At 36.7% G+C, this 23345-nt stretch overlaps 2 long non-coding RNA genes across 2 annotated transcripts; one reads left to right on the top strand and one right to left on the bottom strand.

Moving 5' to 3' along the window:
• Nucleotides 1-15384: 15384 nt before the first annotated feature.
• LOC142761252 (uncharacterized) lies at nt 15385-19646 on the top strand. Its single transcript, XR_012883584.1, has 3 exons — nt 15385-15539; nt 16383-16517; nt 19558-19646. It is a non-coding gene; the product is annotated as an uncharacterized LOC142761252 (long non-coding RNA).
• A 1337-nt stretch (nt 19647-20983) lies between these two features.
• Nucleotides 20984-22681, bottom strand: LOC142761253 (uncharacterized). Its single transcript, XR_012883585.1, has 3 exons — nt 22601-22681; nt 21623-21757; nt 20984-21077 (listed from the first exon to the last, which is right to left on the bottom strand). It is a non-coding gene; the product is annotated as an uncharacterized LOC142761253 (long non-coding RNA).
• Nucleotides 22682-23345: the final 664 nt, after the last annotated feature.

Below are 23345 nucleotides of genomic sequence, written 5' to 3' on the forward strand. Positions count from 1 at the left end.
CACATCTGTTGCTTTCACCTATAGGAACCACCATTTCCCATAGAGCTCTGATTGCCCACAGGTACTTGGTTTCCCCAAGACTTAAAGATTTGATGTACTTTTTTCTGACTAATGACACAATTTCTACATTCAAAACAACACACACCATTCCCCATCCAAGCCCCACAGAAATGACACCCTTTATAACATCATGTTTAGCCGATATAATATTTGTTAGTCGATATTTTGTCCTATCAAACATAGTATTTATTCCCATATTTCCTATATTGCAAAATATCCGCACTTACAATGATCTCCCAACGCTACATATCTCTTCCTCTATTAATAACCTTTCATAAGGAAGCCCTTTAAAAAAACATAATAACAGTCAGTGGTCAGAAAAAATAGGAGTATACTCAATTCCGTTGTTTTCACCTATAGGGGCCACCATTTTCCATAGAACTCTGATTGTGCACAAGCACTTGGTGGCCCCCAGGACTTAAAGATTTGATCTACTTTTTTCTGACTAATGACATAATTTCTACATTCCTAACATAACCCACTATTCCCAATCCATCCCCCCAGAAATTACACCCTCCACATCATTACTCATAACCTATAGAATATTTTTCTCATCCTAATTTGTCCTATTAAACATAACACCCCCTGTACAAATAAAAACTTTAAAAACAGTCAGTGGTTAGAAAAAATAGGAAGATACACATGTCTGTCGTTTTCACCTATATCAGCCACCATTTCCCATAGAGCTCTGATTGCCCACAGGTACTTGGTTGCCCCAAAGACATAAAGATATGATCTACTTTCTTCTGGCTTCTACATTCAAAACATAGCCCACAATTCCCATCCCCCCAGAAATTACACCATCCAGATCATTACTCATAATCTATAGAATATTTGTCACATCCTAATTTGTCCTATTAAACATAACACCCCTGTACAAATGTAAACATTAAAAACAGTCAGTGGACAGAAGAAAACGGAAGTGTTAGAGTGATCTCCATCAACCTTAAGTTCCTTTTGTTGATAACAGAATTTGTCCAGGATTCAATCAAATTCACAAAAATGACAGATCGGCAGAAATTTCACATACAATAGTTTGATGTACAGAAATCTAAAATGGCTGTGAACGGAGCCTTTATTTATAGGTTCACGCTTTCACTTAACACACATTAACCAATGCCATGTATACAAATGCATGCATTCAAAAATACTTCTATATAAGGTAATGACTTTCTTCCTAGAATCCTTTCAAACACATCAACTATTTATTAGTTTGGATTGCTAGATGACGTCATCTTAATTCCATGTATTCAAATGATGGGGAAAGGGAATGGAAATCTTAAAACATATCTTATACATATCTCATACATATCTAATTGAATATAATGCCGTTTTTTTGATAATTTATACAATTTATCCAAATTACTCTAATAGCATCCAACGATTCTATCCCTATGGGACCCGATATCCTCTGAAGGAGAAAACTTGGATCCTCCTATCCCTTCCTAAACTAGTATAGTGGCCATTAGATTGGGGAATCTACCTATCATGAGTTACAGCCGAAACTGTGGTATATCACGGATTATACGGGTAGCCATATAAACAGTGGGATCATCAAACTTGCCTTGAGATCCTTTCCCACAGATCATCTATAAATCATTTACCTAAGAGTGGGGTGTTCCTGCCAAAAAAAAACAGATCCCTAATTATCTTATTCCTTCCTGACAACCACAATGGACGCATATGTCAACTTGAGAGGGGTTCCATTCATCACAATAGACGCATATCCATCGAGGCATGGGAACTGCTACTGGTTGCCTCCAGGACTTAAAGATTTGATCTACTTTTTTCTGACTAATGACACAATTTCTAAGTTCCTAAAATAACCCACTATTCCCAATCCATCCCCCCAGAAATTACACCCTCCACATCATTACACATAACCTATAGAATATTTGTCTCATCCTAATTTGTCCTATGAAACATAACACCCCCTGTACAAAAAAAAAACATTAGAGACAGTCAGTGGTCAGAAAGAGTAGGAAGATACACACATCTGTTGCTTTCACCTATAGGAGCCACCATTTCCCATAGAGCTCTGATTGCCCACAGGTACTTGGTTTCCCCAAGACTTAAAGATTTGATGTACTTTTTTCTGACTAATGACACAATTTCTACATTCAAAACAACACACACCATTCCCCATCCAAGCCCCACAGAAATGACACCCTTTATAACATCATGTTTAGCCGATATAATATTTGTTAGTCCATATTTTGTCCTATCAAACATAGTATTTATTCCCATATTTCCTATATTGCAAAATATCCGCACTTACAATGATCTCCCAACGCTACATATCTCTTCCTCTATTAATAACCTTTCATAAGGAAGCCCTTTAAAAAAACATAATAACAGTCAGTGGTCAGAAAAAATAGGAGTATACTCAATTCCGTTGTTTTCACCTATAGGGGCCACCATTTTCCATAGAACTCTGATTGTGCACAAGTACTTGGTTGCCCCCAGGACTTAAAGATTTGATCTACTTTTTTCTGACTAATGACACAATTTCTACATTCCTAACATAACCCACTATTCCCAATCCATCCCCCCAGAAATTACACCCTCCACATCATTACTCATAACCTATAGAATATTTTTCTCATCCTAATTTGTCCTATTAAACATAACACCCCCTGTACAAATAAAAACTTTAAAAACAGTCAGTGGTTAGAAAAAATAGGAAGATACACATGTCTGTCGTTTTCACCTATATCAGCCACCATTTCCCATAGAGCTCTGATTGCCCACAGGTACTTGGTTGCCCCAAAGACATAAAGATATGATCTACTTTCTTCTGGCTTCTACATTCAAAACATAGCCCACAATTCCCATCCCCCCAGAAATTACACCATCCAGATCATTACTCACAATCTATAGAATATTTGTCACATCCTAATTTGTCCTATTAAACATAACACCCCTGTACAAATGTAAACATTAAAAACAGTCAGTGGACAGAAGAAAACGGAAGTGTTAGAGTGATCTCCATCAACCTTAAGTTCCTTTTGTTGATAACAGAATTTGTCCAGGATTCAATCAAATTCACAAAAATGACAGATCGGCAGAGATTTCACATACAATGGTTTGATGTACAGAAATCTAAAATGGCTGTGAACGGAGCCTTTATTTATAGGTTCACGCTTTCACTTAACACACATTAACCAATGCCATGTATACAAATGCATGCATTCAAAAATACTTCTATATAAGGTAATGACTTTCTTCCTAGAATCCTTTCAAACACATCAACTATTTATTAGTTTGGATTGCTAGATGACGTCATCTTAATTCCATGTATTCAAATGATGGGGAAAGGGAATAGAAATCTTAAAACATATCTTATACATATCTCATACATATCTAATTGAATATAATGCCGTTTTTTTGATAATTTATACAATTTATCCAAATTACTCTAATAGCATCCAACGATTCTAGCCCTATGGGACCCGATATCCTCTGAAGGAGAAAACTTGGATCCTCCTATCCCTTCCTAAACTAGTATAGTGGCCATTAGATTGGGGAATCTACCTATCATGAGTTACAGCCGAAACTGTGGTATATCACGGATTATACGGGTAGCCATATAAACAGTGGGATCATCAAACTTGCCTTGAGATCCTTTCCCACAGATCATCTATAAATCATTTACCTAAGAGTGGGGTGTTCCTGCCAAAAAAAAACAGATCCCTAATTATCTTATTCCTTCCTGACAACCACAATGGACGCATATGTCAACTTGAGAGGGGTTCCATTCATCACAATAGACGCATATCCATCGAGGCATGGGAACTGCTACTGGTTGCCCCCAGGACTTAAAGATTTGATCTACTTTTTTCTGACTAATGACACAATTTCTAAGTTCCTAAAATAACCCACTATTCCCAATCCATCCCCCCAGAAATTACACCCTCCACATCATTACACATAACCTATAGAATATTTGTCTCATCCTAATTTGTCCTATGAAACATAACACCCCCTGTACAAAAAAAAAACATTAGAGACAGTCAGTGGTCAGAAAGAGTAGGAAGATACACACATCTGTTGCTTTCACCTATAGGAGCCACCATTTCCCATAGAGCTCTGATTGCCCACAGGTACTTGGTTTCCCCAAGACTTAAAGATTTGATGTACTTTTTTCTGACTAATGACACAATTTCTACATTCAAAACAACACACACCATTCCCCATCCAAGCCCCACAGAAATGACACCCTTTATAACATCATTTTTAGCCGATATAATATTTGTTAGTCCATATTTTGTCCTATCAAACATAGTATTTATTCCCATATTTCCTATATTGCTAAATATCCGCACTTACAATGATCTCCCAACGCTACATATCTCTTCCTCTATTAATAACCTTTCATAAGGAAGCCCTTTAAAAAAACATAATAACAGTCAGTGGTCAGAAAAAATAGGAGTATACTCAATTCCGTTGTTTTCACCTATAGGGGCCACCATTTTCCATAGAACTCTGATTGTGCACAAGTACTTGGTTGCCCCCAGGACTTAAAGATTTGATCTACTTTTTTCTGACTAATGACACAATTTCTACATTCCTAACATAACCCACTATTCCCAATCCATCCCCCCAGAAATTACACCCTCCACATCATTACTCATAACCTATAGAATATTTTTCTCATCCTAATTTGTCCTATTAAACATAACACCCCCTGTACAAATAAAAACTTTAAAAACAGTCAGTGGTTAGAAAAAATAGGAAGATACACATGTCTGTCGTTTTCACCTATATCAGCCACCATTTCCCATAGAGCTCTGATTGCCCACAGGTACTTGGTTGCCCCAAAGACATAAAGATATGATCTACTTTCTTCTGGCTTCTACATTCAAAACATAGCCCACAATTCCCATCCCCCCAGAAATTACACCATCCAGATCATTACTCACAATCTATAGAATATTTGTCACATCCTAATTTGTCCTATTAAACATAACACCCCTGTACAAATGTAAACATTAAAAACAGTCAGTGGACAGAAGAAAACGGAAGTGTTAGAGTGATCTCCATCAACCTTAAGTTCCTTTTGTTGATAACAGAATTTGTCCAGGATTCAATCAAATTCACAAAAATGACAGATCGGCAGAGATTTCACATACAATGGTTTGATGTACAGAAATCTAAAATGGCTGTGAACGGAGCCTTTATTTATAGGTTCACGTTTTCACTTAACACACATTAACCAATGCCATGTATACAAATGCATGCATTCAAAAATACTTCTATATAAGGTAATGACTTTCTTCCTAGAATCCTTTCAAACACATCAACTATTTATTAGTTTGGATTGCTAGATGACGTCATCTTAATTCCATGTATTCAAATGATGGGGAAAGGGAATGGAAATCTTAAAACATATCTTATACATATCTCATACATATCTAATTGAATATAATGCCGTTTTTTTGATAATTTATACAATTTATCCAAATTACTCTAATAGCATCCAACGATTCTAGCCCTATGGGACCCGATATCCTCTGAAGGTGAAAACTTGGATCCTCCTATCCCTTCCTAAACTAGTATAGTGGCCATTAGATTGGGGAATCTACCTATCATGAGTTACAGCCGAAACTGTGGTATATCACGGATTATACGGCTAGCCATATAAACAGTGGGATCATCAAACTTGCCTTGAGATCCTTTCCCACAGATCATCTATAAATCATTTACCTAAGAGTGGGGTGTTCCTGCCAAAAAAAAACAGATCCCTAATTATCTTATTCCTTCCTGACAACCACAATGGACGCATATGTCAACTTGAGAGGGGTTCCATTCATCACAGTAGACGCATATCCATCGAGGCATGCGAACTGCTACTGGTTGCCCCCAGGACTTAAAGATTTGATCTACTTTTTTCGGACTAATGACACAATTTCTAAATTCCTAAGATAACCCACTATTCCCAATCCATCCCCCCAGAAATTACACCCTCCACATCATTACACATAACCTATAGAATATTTGTCTCATCTTAATTTGTCCTATGAAACATAACACCCCCTGTACAAATAAAAACATTAGAGACAGTCAGTGGTCAGAAAGAGTAGGAAGATACACACATCTGTTGCTTTCACCTATAGCAGCCACCATTTCCCATAGAGCTCTGATTGCCCAAAGGTACTTGGTTTCCCCAAGACTTAAAGATTTGATGTACTTTTTTCTGACTAATGACACAATTTCTACATTCAAAACAACACACACCATTCCCCATCCAAGCCCCACAGAAATGACACCCTTTATAACATCATGTTTAGCAGATATAATATTTGTTAGTCCATATTTTGTCCTATCAAACATAGTATTTATTCCCATATTTCCTATATTGCAAAATATCCGCACTTACAATGATCTCCCAACGCTACATATCTCTTCCTCTATTAATAACCTTTCATAAGGAAGCCCTTTAAAAAAACATAATAACAGTCAGTGGTCAGAAAAAATAGGAGTATACTCAATTCCGTTGTTTTCACCTATAGGGGCCACCATTTTCCATAGAACTCTGATTGTGCACAAGTACTTGGTTGCCCCCAGGACTTAAAGATTTGATCTACTTTTTTCTGACTAATGACACAATTTCTACATTCCTAACATAACCCACTATTCCCAATCCATCCCCCCAGAAATTACACCCTCCACATCATTACTCATAACCTATAGAATATTTTTCTCATCCTAATTTGTCCTATTAAACATAACACCCCCTGTACAAATAAAAACTTTAAAAACAGTCAGTGGTTAGAAAAAATAGGAAGATACACATGTCTGTCGTTTTCACCTATATCAGCCACCATTTCCCATAGAGCTCTGATTGCCCACAGGTACTTGGTTGCCCCAAAGACATAAAGATATGATCTACTTTCTTCTGGCTTCTACATTCAAAACATAGCCCACAATTCCCATCCCCCCAGAAATTACACCATCCAGATCATTACTCATAATCTATAGAATATTTGTCACATCCTAATTTGTCCTATTAAACATAACACCCCTGTACAAATGTAAACATTAAAAACAGTCAGTGGACAGAAGAAAACGGAAGTGTTAGAGTGATCTCCATCAACCTTAAGTTCCTTTTGTTGATAACAGAATTTGTCCAGGATTCAATCAAATTCACAAAAATGACAGATCGGCAGAGATTTCACATACAATGGTTTGATGTACAGAAATCTAAAATGGCTGTGAACGGAGCCTTTATTTATAGGTTCACGCTTTCACTTAACACACATTAACCAATGCCATGTATACAAATGCATGCATTCAAAAATACTTCTATATAAGGTAATGACTTTCTTCCTAGAATCCTTTCAAACACATCAACTATTTATTAGTTTGGATTGCTAGATGACGTCATCTTAATTCCATGTATTCAAATGATGGGGAAAGGGAATGGAAATCTTAAAACATATCTTATACATATCTCATACATATCTAATTGAATATAATGCCGTTTTTTTGATAATTTATACAATTTATCCAAATTACTCTAATAGCATCCAACGATTCTATCCCTATGGGACCCGATATCCTCTGAAGGTGAAAACTTGGATCCTCCTATCCCTTCCTAAACTAGTATAGTGGCCATTAGATTGGGGAATCTACCTATCATGAGTTACAGCCGAAACTGTGGTATATCACGGATTATACGGGTAGCCATATAAACAGTGGGATCATCAAACTTGCCTTGAGATCCTTTCCCACAGATCATCTATAAATCATTTACCTAAGAGTGGGGTGTTCCTGCCAAAAAAAAACAGATCCCTAATTATCTTATTCCTTCCTGACAACCACAATGGACGCATATGTCAACTTGAGAGGGGTTCCATTCATCACAGTAGACGCATATCCATCGAGGCATGGGAACTGCTACTGGTTGCCCCCAGGACTTAAAGATTTGATCTACTTTTTTCTGACTAATGACACAATTTCTAAATTCCTAACATAACCCACTATTCCCAATCCATCCCCCCAGAAAATACACCCTCCACATCATTACACATAACCTATAGAATATTTGTCTCATCCTAATTTGTCCTATGAAACATAACACCCCCTGTACAAATAAAAACATTAGAGACAGTCAGTGGTCAGAAAGAGTAGGAAGATACACACATCTGTTGTTTTCACCTATAGGAGCCACCATTTCCCATAGAGCTCTGATTGCCCACAGGTACTTGGTTTCCCCAAGACTTAAAGATTTGATGTACTTTTTTCTGACTAATGACACAATTTCTACATTCAAAACAACACACACCATTCCCCATCCAAGCCCCACAGAAATGACACCCTTTATAACATCATGTTTAGCCGATATAATATTTGTTAGTCCATATTTTGTCCTATCAAACATAGTATTTATTCCCATATTTCCTATATTGCAAAATATCCGCACTTACAATGATCTCCCAACGCTACATATCTCTTCCTCTATTAATAACCTTTCATAAGGAAGCCCTTTAAAAAAACATAATAACAGTCAGTGGTCAGAAAAAATAGGAGTATACTCAATTCCGTTGTTTTCACCTATAGGGGCCACCATTTTCCATAGAACTCTGATTGTGCACAAGTACTTGGTTGCCCCCAGGACTTAAAGATTTGATCTACTTTTTTCTGACTAATGACACAATTTCTACATTCCTAACATAACCCACTATTCCCAATCCATCCCCCCAGAAATTACACCCTCCACATCATTACTCATAACCTATAGAATATTTTTCTCATCCTAATTTGTCCTATTAAACATAACACCCCCTGTACAAATAAAAACTTTAAAAACAGTCAGTGGTTAGAAAAAATAGGAAGATACACATGTCTGTCGTTTTCACCTATATCAGCCACCATTTCCCATAGAGCTCTGATTGCCCACAGGTACTTGGTTGCCCCAAAGACATAAAGATATGATCTACTTTCTTCTGGCTTCTACATTCAAAACATAGCCCACAATTCCCATCCCCCCAGAAATTACACCATCCAGATCATTACTCACAATCTATAGAATATTTGTCACATCCTAATTTGCCCTAACACCCCTGTACAAATGTAAACATTAAAAACAGTCAGTGGACAGAAGAAAACGGAAGTGTTAGAGTGATCTCCATCAACCTTAAGTTCCTTTTGTTGATAACAGAATTTGTCCAGGATTCAATCAAATTCACAAAAATGACAGATCGGCAGAGATTTCACATACAATGGTTTGATGTACAGAAATCTAAAATGGCTGTGAACGGAGCCTTTATTTATAGGTTCACGCTTTCACTTAACACACATTAACCAATGCCATGTATACAAATGCATGCATTCAAAAATACTTCTATATAAGGTAATGACTTTCTTCCTAGAATCCTTTCAAACACATCAACTATTTATTAGTTTGGATTGCTAGATGACGTCATCTTAATTCCATGTATTCAAATGATGGGGAAAGGGAATGGAAATCTTAAAACATATCTTATACATATCTCATACATATCTAATTGAATATAATGCAGTTTTTTTGATAATTTATACAATTTATCCAAATTACTCTAATAGCATCCAACGATTCTAGCCCTATGGGACCCGATATCCTCTGAAGGAGAAAACTTGGATCCTCCTATCCCTTCCTAAACTAGTATAGTGGCCATTAGATTGGGGAATCTACCTATCATGAGTTACAGCCGAAACTGTGGTATATCACGGATTATACGGGTAGCCATATAAACAGTGGGATCATCAAACTTGCCTTGAGATCCTTTCCCACAGATCATCTATAAATCATTTACCTAAGAGTGGGGTGTTCCTGCCAAAAAAAAACAGATCCCTAATTATCTTATTCCTTCCTGACAACCACAATGGACGCATATGTCAACTTGAGAGGGGTTCCATTCATCACAATAGACGCATATCCATCGAGGCATGGGAACTGCTACTGGTTGCCCCCAGGACTTAAAGATTTGATCTACTTTTTTCTGACTAATGACACAATTTCTAAGTTCCTAAAATAACCCACTATTCCCAATCCATCCCCCCAGAAATTACACCCTCCACATCATTACACATAACCTATAGAATATTTGTCTCATCCTAATTTGTCCTATGAAACATAACACCCCGTGTACAAAAAAAAAACATTAGAGACAGTCAGTGGTCAGAAAGAGTAGGAAGATACACACATCTGTTGCTTTCACCTATAGGAGCCACCATTTCCCATAGAGCTCTGATTGCCCACAGGTACTTGGTTTCCCCAAGACTTAAAGATTTGATGTACTTTTTTCTGACTAATGACACAATTTCTACATTCAAAACAACACACACCATTCCCCATCCAAGCCCCACAGAAATGACACCCTTTATAACATCATGTTTAGCTGATATAATATTTGTTAGTCCATATTTTGTCCTATCAAACATAGTATTTATTCCCATATTTCCTATATTGCAAAATATCCGCACTTACAATGATCTCCCAACGCTACATATCTCTTCCTCTAATAATAACCTTTCATAAGGAAGCCCTTTAAAAAAACATAATAACAGTCAGTGGTCAGAAAAAATAGGAGTATACTCAATTCCGTTGTTTTCACCTATAGGGGCCACCATTTTCCATAGAACTCTGATTGTGCACAAGTACTTGGTTGCCCCCAGGACTTAAAGATTTGATCTACTTTTTTCTGACTAATGACACAATTTCTACATTCCTAACATAACCCACTATTCCCAATCCATCCCCCCAGAAATTACACCCTCCACATCATTACTCATAACCTATAGAATATTTTTCTCATCCTAATTTGTCCTATTAAACATAACACCCCCTGTACAAATAAAAACTTTAAAAACAGTCAGTGGTTAGAAAAAATAGGAAGATACACATGTCTGTAGTTTTCACCTATATCAGCCACCATTTCCCATAGAGCTCTGATTGCCCACAGGTACTTGGTTGCCCCAAAGACATAAAGATATGATCTACTTTCTTCTGGCTTCTACATTCAAAACATAGCCCACAATTCCCATCCCCCCAGAAATTACACCATCCAGATCATTACTCACAGTCTATAGAATATTTGTCACATCCTAATTTGTCCTATTAAACATAACACCCCTGTACAAATGTAAACATTAAAAACAGTCAGTGGACAGAAGAAAACGGAAGTGTTAGAGTGATCTCCATCAACCTTAAGTTCCTTTTGTTGATAACAGAATTTGTCCAGGATTCAATCAAATTCACAAAAATGACAGATCGGCAGAGATTTCACATACAATGGTTTGATGTACAGAAATCTAAAATGGCTGTGAACGGAGCCTTTATTTATAGGTTCACGCTTTCACTTAACACACATTAACCAATGCCATGTATACAAATGCATGCATTCAAAAATACTTCTATATAAGGTAATGACTTTCTTCCTAGAATCCTTTCAAACACATCAACTATTTATTAGTTTGGATTGCTAGATGACGTCATCTTAATTCCATGTATTCAAATGATGGGGAAAGGGAATGGAAATCTTAAAACATATCTTATACATATCTCATACATATCTAATTGAATATAATGCCGTTTTTTTGATAATTTATACAATTTATCCAAATTACTCTAATAGCATCCAACGATTCTAGCCCTATGGGACCCGATATCCTCTGAAGGTGAAAACTTGGATCCTCCTATCCCTTCCTAAACTAGTATAGTGGCCATTAGATTGGGGAATCTACCTATCATGAGTTACAGCCGAAACTGTGGTATATCACGGATTATACGGGTAGCCATATAAACAGTGGGATCATCAAACTTGCCTTGAGATCCTTTCCCACAGATCATCTATAAATCATTTACCTAAGAGTGGGGTGTTCCTGCCAAAAAAAAACAGATCCCTAATTATCTTATTCCTTCCTGACAACCACAATGGACGCATATGTCAACTTGAGAGGGGTTCCATTCATCACAATAGACGCATATCCATCGAGGCATGGGAACTGCTACTGGTTGCCCCCAGGACTTAAAGATTTGATCTACTTTTTTCTGACTAATGACACAATTTCTAAGTTCCTAAAATAACCCACTATTCCCAATCCATCCCCCCAGAAATTACACCCTCCACATCATTACACATAACCTATAGAATATTTGTCTCATCCTAATTTGTCCTATGAAACATAACACCCCCTGTACAAAAAAAAACATTAGAGACAGTCAGTGGTCAGAAAGAGTAGGAAGATACACACATCTGTTGCTTTCACCTATAGGAGCCACCATTTCCCATACAGCTCTGATTGCCCACAGGTACTTGGTTTCCCCAAGACTTAAAGATTTGATGTACTTTTTTCTGACTAATGACACAATTTCTACATTCAAAACAACACACACCATTCCCCATCCAAGCCCCACAGAAATGACACCCTTTATAACATCATGTTTAGCTGATATAATATTTGTTAGTCCATATTTTGTCCTATCAAACATAGTATTTATTCCCATATTTCCTATATTGCAAAATATCCGCACTTACAATGATCTCCCAACGCTACATATCTCTTCCTCTATTAATAACCTTTCATAAGGAAGCCCTTTAAAAACACATAATAACAGTCAGTGGTCAGAAAAAATAGGAGTATACTCAATTCCGTTGTTTTCACCTATAGGGGCCACCATTTTCCATAGAACTCTGATTGTGCACAAGTACTTGGTTGCCCCCAGGACTTGAAGATTTGATCTACTTTTTTCTGACTAATGACACAATTTCTACATTCCTAACATAACCCACTATTCCCAATCCATCCCCCCAGAAATTACACCCTCCACATCATTACTCATAACCTATAGAATATTTTTCTCATCCTAATTTGTCCTATTAAACATAACACCCCCTGTACAAATAAAAACTTTAAAAACAGTCAGTGGTTAGAAAAAATAGGAAGATACACATGTCTGTCGTTTTCACCTATATCAGCCACCATTTCCCATAGAGCTCTGATTGCCCACAGGTACTTGGTTGCCCCAAAGACATAAAGATATGATCTACTTTCTTCTGGCTTCTACATTCAAAACATAGCCCACAATTCCCATCCCCCCAGAAATTACACCATCCAGATCATTACTCACAATCTATAGAATATTTGTCACATCCTAATTTGTCCTATTAAACATAACACCCCTGTACAAATGTAAACATTAAAAACAGTCAGTGGACAGAAGAAAACGGAAGTGTTAGAGTGATCTCCATCAACCTTAAGTTCCTTTTGTTGATAACAGAATTTGTCCAGGATTCAATCAAATTCACAAAAATGACAGATCGGCAGAGATTTCACATACAATGGTTTGATGTACAGAAATCTAAAATGGCTGTGAACGGAGCCTTTATTTATAGGTTCACGCTTTCACTTAACACACATTAACCAATGCCATGTATACAAATGCATGCATTCAAAAATACTTCTATATAAGGTAATGACTTTCTTCCTAGAATCCTTTCAAACACATCAACTATTTATTAGTTTGGATTGCTAGATGACGTCATCTTAATTCCATGTATTCAAATGATGGGGAAAGGGAATGGAAATCTTAAAACATATCTTATACATATCTCATACATATGTAATTGAATATAATGCCGTTTTTTTGATAATTTATACAATTTATCCAAATTATTCTAATAGCATCCAACGATTCTATCCCTATGGGACCCGATATCCTCTGAAGGTGAAAACTTGGATCCTCCTATCCCTTCCTAAACTAGTATAGTGGCCATTAGATTGGGGAATCTACCTATCATGAGTTACAGCCGAAACTGTGGTATATCACGGATTATACGTGTAGCCATATAAACAGTGGGATCATCAAACTTGCCTTGAGATCCTTTCCCACAGATCATCTATAAATCATTTACCTAAGAGTGGGGTGTTCCTGCCAAAAAAAAACAGATCCCTAATTATCTTATTCCTTCCTGACAACCACAATGGACGCATATGTCAACTTGAGAGGGGTTCCATTCATCACAGTAGACGCATATCCATCGAGGCATGGGAACTGCTACTGGTTGCCCCCAGGACTTAAAGATTTGATCTACTTTTTTCTGACTAATGACACAATTTCTAAATTCCTAAAATAACCCACTATTCCCAATCCATCCCCCCAGAAATTACACCCTCCACATCATTACACATAACCTATAGAATATTTGTCTCATCCTAATTTGTCCTATGAAACATAACACCCCCTGTACAAAAAAAAACATTAGAGACAGTCAGTGGTCAGAAAGAGTAGGAAGATACACACATCTGTTGCTTTCACCTATAGGAGCCACCATTTCCCATAGAGCTCTCATTGCCCACAGGTACTTGGTTTCCCCAAGACTTAAAGATTTGATGTACTTTTTTCTGACTAATGACACAATTTCTACATTCAAAACAACACACACCATTCCCCATCCAAGCCCCACAGAAATGACACCCTTTATAACATCATGTTTAGCCGATATAATATTTGTTAGTCCATATTTTGTCCTATCAAACATAGTATTTATTCCCATATTTCCTATATTGCAAAATATCCGCACTTACAATGATCTCCCAACGCAACATATCTCTTCCTCTATTAATAACCTTTCATAAGGAAGCCCTTTAAAAAAACATAATAACAGTCAGTGGTCAGAAAAAATAGGAGTATACTCAATTCCGTTGTTTTCACCTATAGGGGCCACCATTTTCCATAGAACTCTGATTGTGCACAAGTACTTGGTTGCCCCCAGGACTTAAAGATTTGATCTACTTTTTTCTGACTAATGACACAATTTCTACATTCCTAACATAACCCACTATTCCCAATCCATCCCCCCAGAAATTACACCCTCCACATCATTACTCATAACCTATAGAATATTTTTCTCATCCTAATTTGTCCTATTAAACATAACACCCCCTGTACAAATAAAAACTTTAAAAACAGTCAGTGGTTAGAAAAAATAGGAAGATACACATGTCTGTCGTTTTCACCTATATCAGCCACCATTTCCCATAGAGCTCTGATTGCCCACAGGTACTTGGTTGCCCCAAAGACATAAAGATATGATCTACTTTCTTCTGGCTTCTACATTCAAAACATAGCCCACAATTCCCATCCCCCCAGAAATTACACCATCCAGATCATTACTCATAATCTATAGAATATTTGTCACATCCTAATTTGTCCTATTAAACATAACACCCCTGTACAAATGTAAACATTAAAAACAGTCAGTGGACAGAAGAAAACGGAAGTGTTAGAGTGATCTCCATCAACCTTAAGTTCCTTTTGTTGATAATGAAAACAGGGAGAGAACCTCCAGCTCACCGGTCTGCGTCTCCTGGTAGCGTCAGTCGGATCCCCGCGACGGCCCGCAGTGTAGAATATCGAATGAGGAGAAAGAAATGATCCAGCGCTGATGATGGTGTTTAAAAGGGAATTGGAAGTCCCATATTTATTGGAGAAAGTAAGTAAAATCGAAAGGGAGACGCAGTCCCAAAGTGCAAGTAGTCAGGCTTGGAACCTGAGCCTACGCGTTTCGAACGCGAGCTGCGTTCTTAATCATGGCAAGTAAGGTAATGACCGTGTGTCTGAGCTTCCTGTATAAGCTGGGCAATCAGGTGTTGTGAAAAAATATGCAAATGTCGGTAATTGGTGAACTACGTCAGTTGGAGACTGACTGGCGATCGTCTGGCAGGTAAGTTTTGAATGAGTGTATAACATATCCACACATCGACATTGTGTATACTTCTAGTGTATGATGTTGATACAATTCTGTTACATAAATAGAATGTATAAAAGTAACGGCAATATTGTTGATATAAAATAAGCCCGTCTATAATTTGTTAAGCTCATATAGGAAAATTGAGACACACGGCCCTGAAAATACTTGTGCATACATAAAAAACAGTATATGTTGAATAATCATAACATTAATATGTACAGACAATTAAAAAAGATAATGAAGAAACGACAAATACATCTGTATTATTGTGGGGTAACGGCCTGTTCAAGATCAGTGTTTATACAAAAGAAATCTCTTGTTTGTAAAATTTGGTATATGTTGAGATAAGTAATTGAATTATAATATAATGCAATATGTCAAAGAAATATCATATTTGGATATTAATAATGATCTAATCTGTCAAATGAAAAGAAGCTTATAGATCTATAAAGTTTGTATCGAAATGGCAGTGTAGTATATTGAAATACATATGCTGAAATATTGAATATTGAATATTAATACTATTATGAAAAGAAAAATGTTAAAATATTAAATTCAAAATGATCAGTTGAATATGTTTCGAAGGAGGAAAAACATGATGGCAGACAGAAAAATGAATGCTGAGTCCCATGACCAACAGAAACCCGCGAGTGGAAAACTGCGAGTGGAAAACATGCGTCCACACATACATCCAACCATCTATCTACACGAGCGTATGAGGTACGTATATGAACTGCACATAAGGATATTATTGTATTGGCATAAATAAATATTAAAGTGTCATGCTGATAAAAAATATATATGTACTGACGCATTATGTGAAGTGTGGATTGAGTCCAATGCTGTGTATGGGTAGAATCCGTTTATTTAGAAAATAGACCACTTCTAAATTAGGCCGCTACTAAATAGATAACAACATTAGTGCGAATCTAAGTACAAAAGAGAATATCGTAATATCAGAATGAGAATGAAAAAACATTTTAATTTCTACAATAAGATACAAGATAATAGAAAAAATGATCTGAATGATTGTGAGATTTAATTATATACGAACATGTATAATCTAGTTACATAGATCCGGTTTGGAATGCGTCCATATCAATGTACAATGGAAATCGCTGAACATAAGACAGTGCGCCCCAATATATGAGGTATACACAAGAAACCCATGCAAAACAATTGCAACCAGTAGGTCTGATGAGGTCTGCATGCAATATATCCTATATATATTTTGTAAGGAAATTAATATTATGTAAAATGAACAGTCAGGGCGAAAAAACCGCCGCGTGGAAAAACCTCACCCCCGAACGGCGACAAAACCGCAGAGACACCACGCCCCGCAGAAAAATCACTGCGACCCCGGCCAAGGCACCCAGCAACACCAGGTGAATACCGTGTGTGTAGAATGATGATATAATTAGTCAAAAAATCTATATAGTGTGGTTGATGCTGGAATTGTTTGAATGTGAAAATATCACCCTAGAATAGTTGGAAAAATTGTTGCATTAAGCCTGATATGATGGAAATGTTAACACAAATGGCAATATTCTGTTCCAAAACATGGATGTATTCTAAAAGCTGGATGATGTGTTACTGAAAGGAATATGTATATTGATGCTTAGTTAATATTTTGTTCGTATTATTAGTTTTTTGGACACCAATACATTTTTGTATCTGTGATGTGAGAAGGAAAACCAAAATATGGCAAGATTTGGTGGCAGATATAGATATTGATATGATTTTCAAAGAACCTGTTTGTATAGTTTAGAATGGACTAAAAAAATATATATTGTGTTAATCAGCAAGACATGTAACTAAAACTGGATATTACTGTATATATTATATATCATTAACATGGGTGGGATTGGCATTCTGGAATACGGAATGGATGTTGGATGTTTATAAATTAGTAGTGAAACATAAGATCCTTCTTAAGGTTGAGTCCTGTCGGAAAACGAGTATCTAAATTATAGATCCAGAATGCCTCTCGTGTAAGTAAACGATGTTTCAGATCACCTCCTCTGTTTGTCCCCCTTATTTTCTCTATGGCATAAGTACGGAAAGAATTGACATTTCTGTTATGACAAGTAACAAAGTGTCTGGCTGCATTGGATATGCCAATAATAGATGGATTGCGTATATAACTGAGATGTTCTAAAATGCGAGTTTTAAGTTTCCTTGTAGTGCAGCCTACATATTTGAGTTTGCATGTAGTGCATTCAATAATATACACTACGTGGTCGCTATTGCAGTTCATGTAGGATTTGATTGCAAAAGTGGAGGTATCTGTAGAATTTGAGTATTGTTTAGTTATTGTTACAAATGTACAAACTTTACAAGGACTAACCCCGCATTTAAAAAATCCCTTGTGTGTCAGCCAAGTAGGTTTGGGGTTGTTTATTGGTAACAGTGATGGAGACAATATATTACCCAAGGTTTGTGCTCTGCGTGATACTATTCTACATCCGTTCTTCAGAAGATTCTCTAATTTGGGGTCTTCGTACAATATCGGGATATATTTAAGCACCATATTTTTTATGGCGTCAAACTGTTTGCTATATTGAAGTACGAGAGTTGGAATACTATGACTTTTTGTTGGAATAATTTGGGTTCTATCTGTAAATATAAGAGAATCTCTATTTTTAGTTGCAACAATTTTTTTGGCCCTCGTCAGGGTCCAATCTTTGTAGCCTCTGGCCTTTAACCTTTTAGAAATGAGAGACTCTTCTTTGGCATAGCCTGTGTGAGAGCTGCAGTTTCGTTTAGCGCGTGTTAATTCACCTATGGGGATAGCAGAAATGGTGTGCATAGGGTGACAGCTTGATGCATGCAATATGGTATTGCCTGATAGTGGTTTGCAATAAATATTGGATTGAATAGTATCTCCGGTTTTACATGTCAGACTCAAGTCAAGAAAATTAATACATGTTGAGTTATAAGTAAAAGTGAATCTGAGATTAGACTTGTTATTGTTCATAAATGATATGAACAATGGTATGGCAGATACATCTCCCTCCCATATGATTAGGAGGTCATCAATGTATCTGCCATACCAATGTATGAAATTGGAGAATGGGTTGACTGGAGAATATATATGGTGCTCCTCCCACCATGCCATGGTGAGATTAGCTATCGAGGGGGAAAACTTAGCCCCCATAGAGACTCCACGTTTTTGTAAATAAAATTGATCTGTAAAACTGAAGTAGTTATGCGTCATGAGATAATTCGTTATTTCTATCAGGAATGATTGCATGTTGTGATCATATCCACTATACTTGTGTAGGTGATACTTCAAGGCCTCTAAGGCAATATCTTGAGGAATGCTGGTATAAAGAGCAACTACGTCGCAAGTGAGCCATGTAAAATCAGAGTGCCAAATTTTCTTATGGAATGCCTCGAGGACATCTTTGGTGTCCTTAAGATATCCCGGGATTCTGTTGACCAAAGGTTGGAGAAAGGTATCCAACCATTCGGATGTCCTTTCGGTAAGGGAACCTATGCCCGAGACGATTGGTCGCATGGGGGGAGGGTTTAAACCCTTGTGCGTCTTGGGAAGGGCATGTAGGATAGGAACTATTGGGTGTTCTACTAACAGATATTTGAGTTCTTTATTTGAAAATATACCTAGATTTAAACCTTTTGCTAATATTTGTTTAAGAGTGATAAGATACTTTTCAGTTGGATTGTTATATAATCTGGTATACGTGTCTGTATCGTTTAGTAATATCATAATTTGACTGATATACATATCCTTATCTAGAATCGTGATGCTGCCTCCCTTATCAGCCATGCGAATGACTACATCCGGATTCTCACGTAGGGATCTGATTGCTTGTTTCTCAAGTAAGGTAAGATTATGTGAGAAATTGTCACATTTAGCCATTTCCTGTATATTGTAGAGCTCGCGTTCCATGATCTGTTGGAATGTGTCCATAGACTCTGTGCGAGACTGGATAGGATAGAATCTGGGGTTCTTAGTTTCAAATTTAGATGTAAAGATGGGAGATGGATTGCTGTGTTGTCCAGCTAGGTCTTCCAAATGTAACAGTGTGGTTTGTTCTTGGAACAATAAATTCCTATATGCATTGGTTGCTGGAAATGTTGGCAATATTTCAGATGGAGAGATGACTGGAGAATCTTCAGAGGTTGAGAAGTGTCTCTTGATGGTTAGGTTTCGTACAAACTTGTTGATATCAAGCAAAGTATAAAATAAATCGAAATTTTGATTGGGTACGAAGTTAAGACCCAAAGAAAGAACGTGGGTCTGAACTTTAGTAAGTGACAATGATGAAAGGTTGACAACGTCAAGAGTTCTCAGTGTCTCTGGTTCCTCAGTCTGCGGGGCGGTATGTCGGCTTGATTGATGCTTTCGGCCCCCCCTCCTCCCCCCCTCCTCCCTCAGTTATATACGCAATCCATCTATTATTGGCATATCCAATGCAGCCAGACACTTTGTTACTTGTCATAACAGAAATGTCAATTCTTTCCGTACTTATGCCATAGAGAAAATAAGGGGACAAACAGAGGAGGTGATCTGAAACATCGTTTACTTACACGAGAGGCATTCTGGATCTATAATTTAGATACTCGTTTTCCGACAGGACTCAACCTTAAGAAGGATCTTATGTTTCACTACTAATTTATAAACATCCAACATCCATTCCGTATTCCAGAATGCCAATCCCACCCATGTTAATGATATATAATATATACAGTAATATCCAGTTTTAGTTACATGTCTTGCTGATTAACACAATATATATTTTTTTAGTCCATTCTAAACTATACAAACAGGTTCTTTGAAAATCATATCAATATCTATATCTGCCACCAAATCTTGCCATATTTTGGTTTTCCTTCTCACATCACAGATACAAAAATGTATTGGTGTCCAAAAAACTAATAATACGAACAAAATATTAACTAAGCATCAATATACATATTCCTTTCAGTAACACATCATCCAGCTTTTAGAATACATCCATGTTTTGGAACAGAATATTGCCATTTGTGTTAACATTTCCATCATATCAGGCTTAATGCAACAATTTTTCCAACTATTCTAGGGTGATATTTTCACATTCAAACAATTCCAGCATCAACCACACTATATAGATTTTTTGACTAATTATATCATCATTCTACACACACGGTATTCACCTGGTGTTGCTGGGTGCCTTGGCCGGGGTCGCAGTGATTTTTCTGCGGGGCGTGGTGTCTCTGCGGTTTTGTCGCCGTTCGGGGGTGAGGTTTTTCCACGCGGCGGTTTTTTCGCCCTGACTGTTCATTTTACATAATATTAATTTCCTTACAAAATATATATAGGATATATTGCATGCAGACCTCATCAGACCTACTGGTTGCAATTGTTTTGCATGGGTTTCTTGTGTATACCTCATATATTGGGGCGCACTGTCTTATGTTCAGCGATTTCCATTGTACATTGATATGGACGCATTCCAAACCGGATCTATGTAACTAGATTATACATGTTCGTATATAATTAAATCTCACAATCATTCAGATCATTTTTTCTATTATCTTGTATCTTATTGTAGAAATTAAAATGTTTTTTCATTCTCATTCTGATATTACGATATTCTCTTTTGTACTTAGATTCGCACTAATGTTGTTATCTATTTAGTAGCGGCCTAATTTAGAAGTGGTCTATTTTCTAAATAAACGGATTCTACCCATACACAGCATTGGACTCAATCCACACTTCACATAATGCGTCAGTACATATATATTTTTTATCAGCATGACACTTTAATATTTATTTATGCCAATACAATAATATCCTTATGTGCAGTTCATATACGTACCTCATACGCTCGTGTAGATAGATGGTTGGATGTATGTGTGGACGCATGTTTTCCACTCGCAGTTTTCCACTCGCGGGTTTCTGTTGGTCATGGGACTCAGCATTCATTTTTCTGTCTGCCATCATGTTTTTCCTCCTTCGAAACATATTCAACTGATCATTTTGAATTTAATATTTTAACATTTTTCTTTTCATAATAGTATTAATATTCAATATTCAATATTTCAGCATATGTATTTCAATATACTACACTGCCATTTCGATACAAACTTTATAGATCTATAAGCTTCTTTTCATTTGACAGATTAGATCATTATTAATATCCAAATATGATATTTCTTTGACATATTGCATTATATTATAATTCAATTACTTATCTCAACATATACCAAATTTTACAAACAAGAGATTTCTTTTGTATAAACACTGATCTTGAACAGGCCGTTACCCCACAATAATACAGATGTATTTGTCGTTTCTTCATTATCTTTTTTAATTGTCTGTACATATTAATGTTATGATTATTCAACATATACTGTTTTTTATGTATGCACAAGTATTTTCAGGGCCGTGTGTCTCAATTTTCCTATATGAGCTTAACAAATTATAGACGGGCTTATTTTATATCAACAATATTGCCGTTACTTTTATACATTCTATTTATGTAACAGAATTGTATCAACATCATACACTAGAAGTATACACAATGTCGATGTGTGGATATGTTATACACTCATTCAAAACTTACCTGCCAGACGATCGCCAGTCAGTCTCCAACTGACGTAGTTCACCAATTACCGACATTTGCATATTTTTTCACAACACCTGATTGCCCAGCTTATACAGGAAGCTCAGACACACGGTCATTACCTTACTTGCCATGATTAAGAACGCAGCTCGCGTTCGAAACGCGTAGGCTCAGGTTCCAAGCCTGACTACTTGCACTTTGGGACTGCGTCTCCCTTTCGATTTTACTTACTTTCTCCAATAAATATGGGACTTCCAATTCCCTTTTAAACACCATCATCAGCGCTGGATCATTTCTTTCTCCTCATTCGATTTCCTTTTGTTGATAACAGAATTTGTCCAGGATTCAATCAAATTCACAAAAATGACAGATCGGCAGAGATTTCACATACAATGGTTTGATGTACAGAAATCTAAAATGGCTGTGAACGGAGCCTTTATTTATAGGTTCACGCTTTCACTTAACACACATTAACCAATGCCATGTATACAAATGCATGCATTCAAAAATACTTCTATATAAGGTAATGACTTTCTTCCTAGAATCCTTTCAAACACATCAACTATTTATTAGTTTGGATTGTTAGATGACGTCATCTTAATTCCATGTATTCAAATGATGGGGAAAGGGAATGGAAATCTTAAAACATATCTTATACATATCTCATACATATCTAATTGAATATAATGCCGTTTTTTTGATAATTTATACAATTTATCCAAATTACTCTAATAGCATCCAACGATTCTAGCCCTATGGGACCCGATATCCTCTGAAGGTGAAAACTTGGATCCTCCTATCCCTTCCTAAACTAGTATAGCGGCCATTAGATTGGGGAATCTACCTATCATGAGTTACAGCCGAAACTGTGGTATATCACGGATTATACGGGTAGCCATATAAACAGTGGGATCATCAAACTTGCCTTGAGATCCTTTCCCACAGATCATCTATAAATCATTTACCTAAGAGTGGG

The sequence above is a fragment of the Rhinoderma darwinii genome, chromosome 4 (assembly GCF_050947455.1).
Source record: "Rhinoderma darwinii isolate aRhiDar2 chromosome 4, aRhiDar2.hap1, whole genome shotgun sequence".
NCBI lineage: Eukaryota > Metazoa > Chordata > Amphibia > Anura > Rhinodermatidae > Rhinoderma > Rhinoderma darwinii.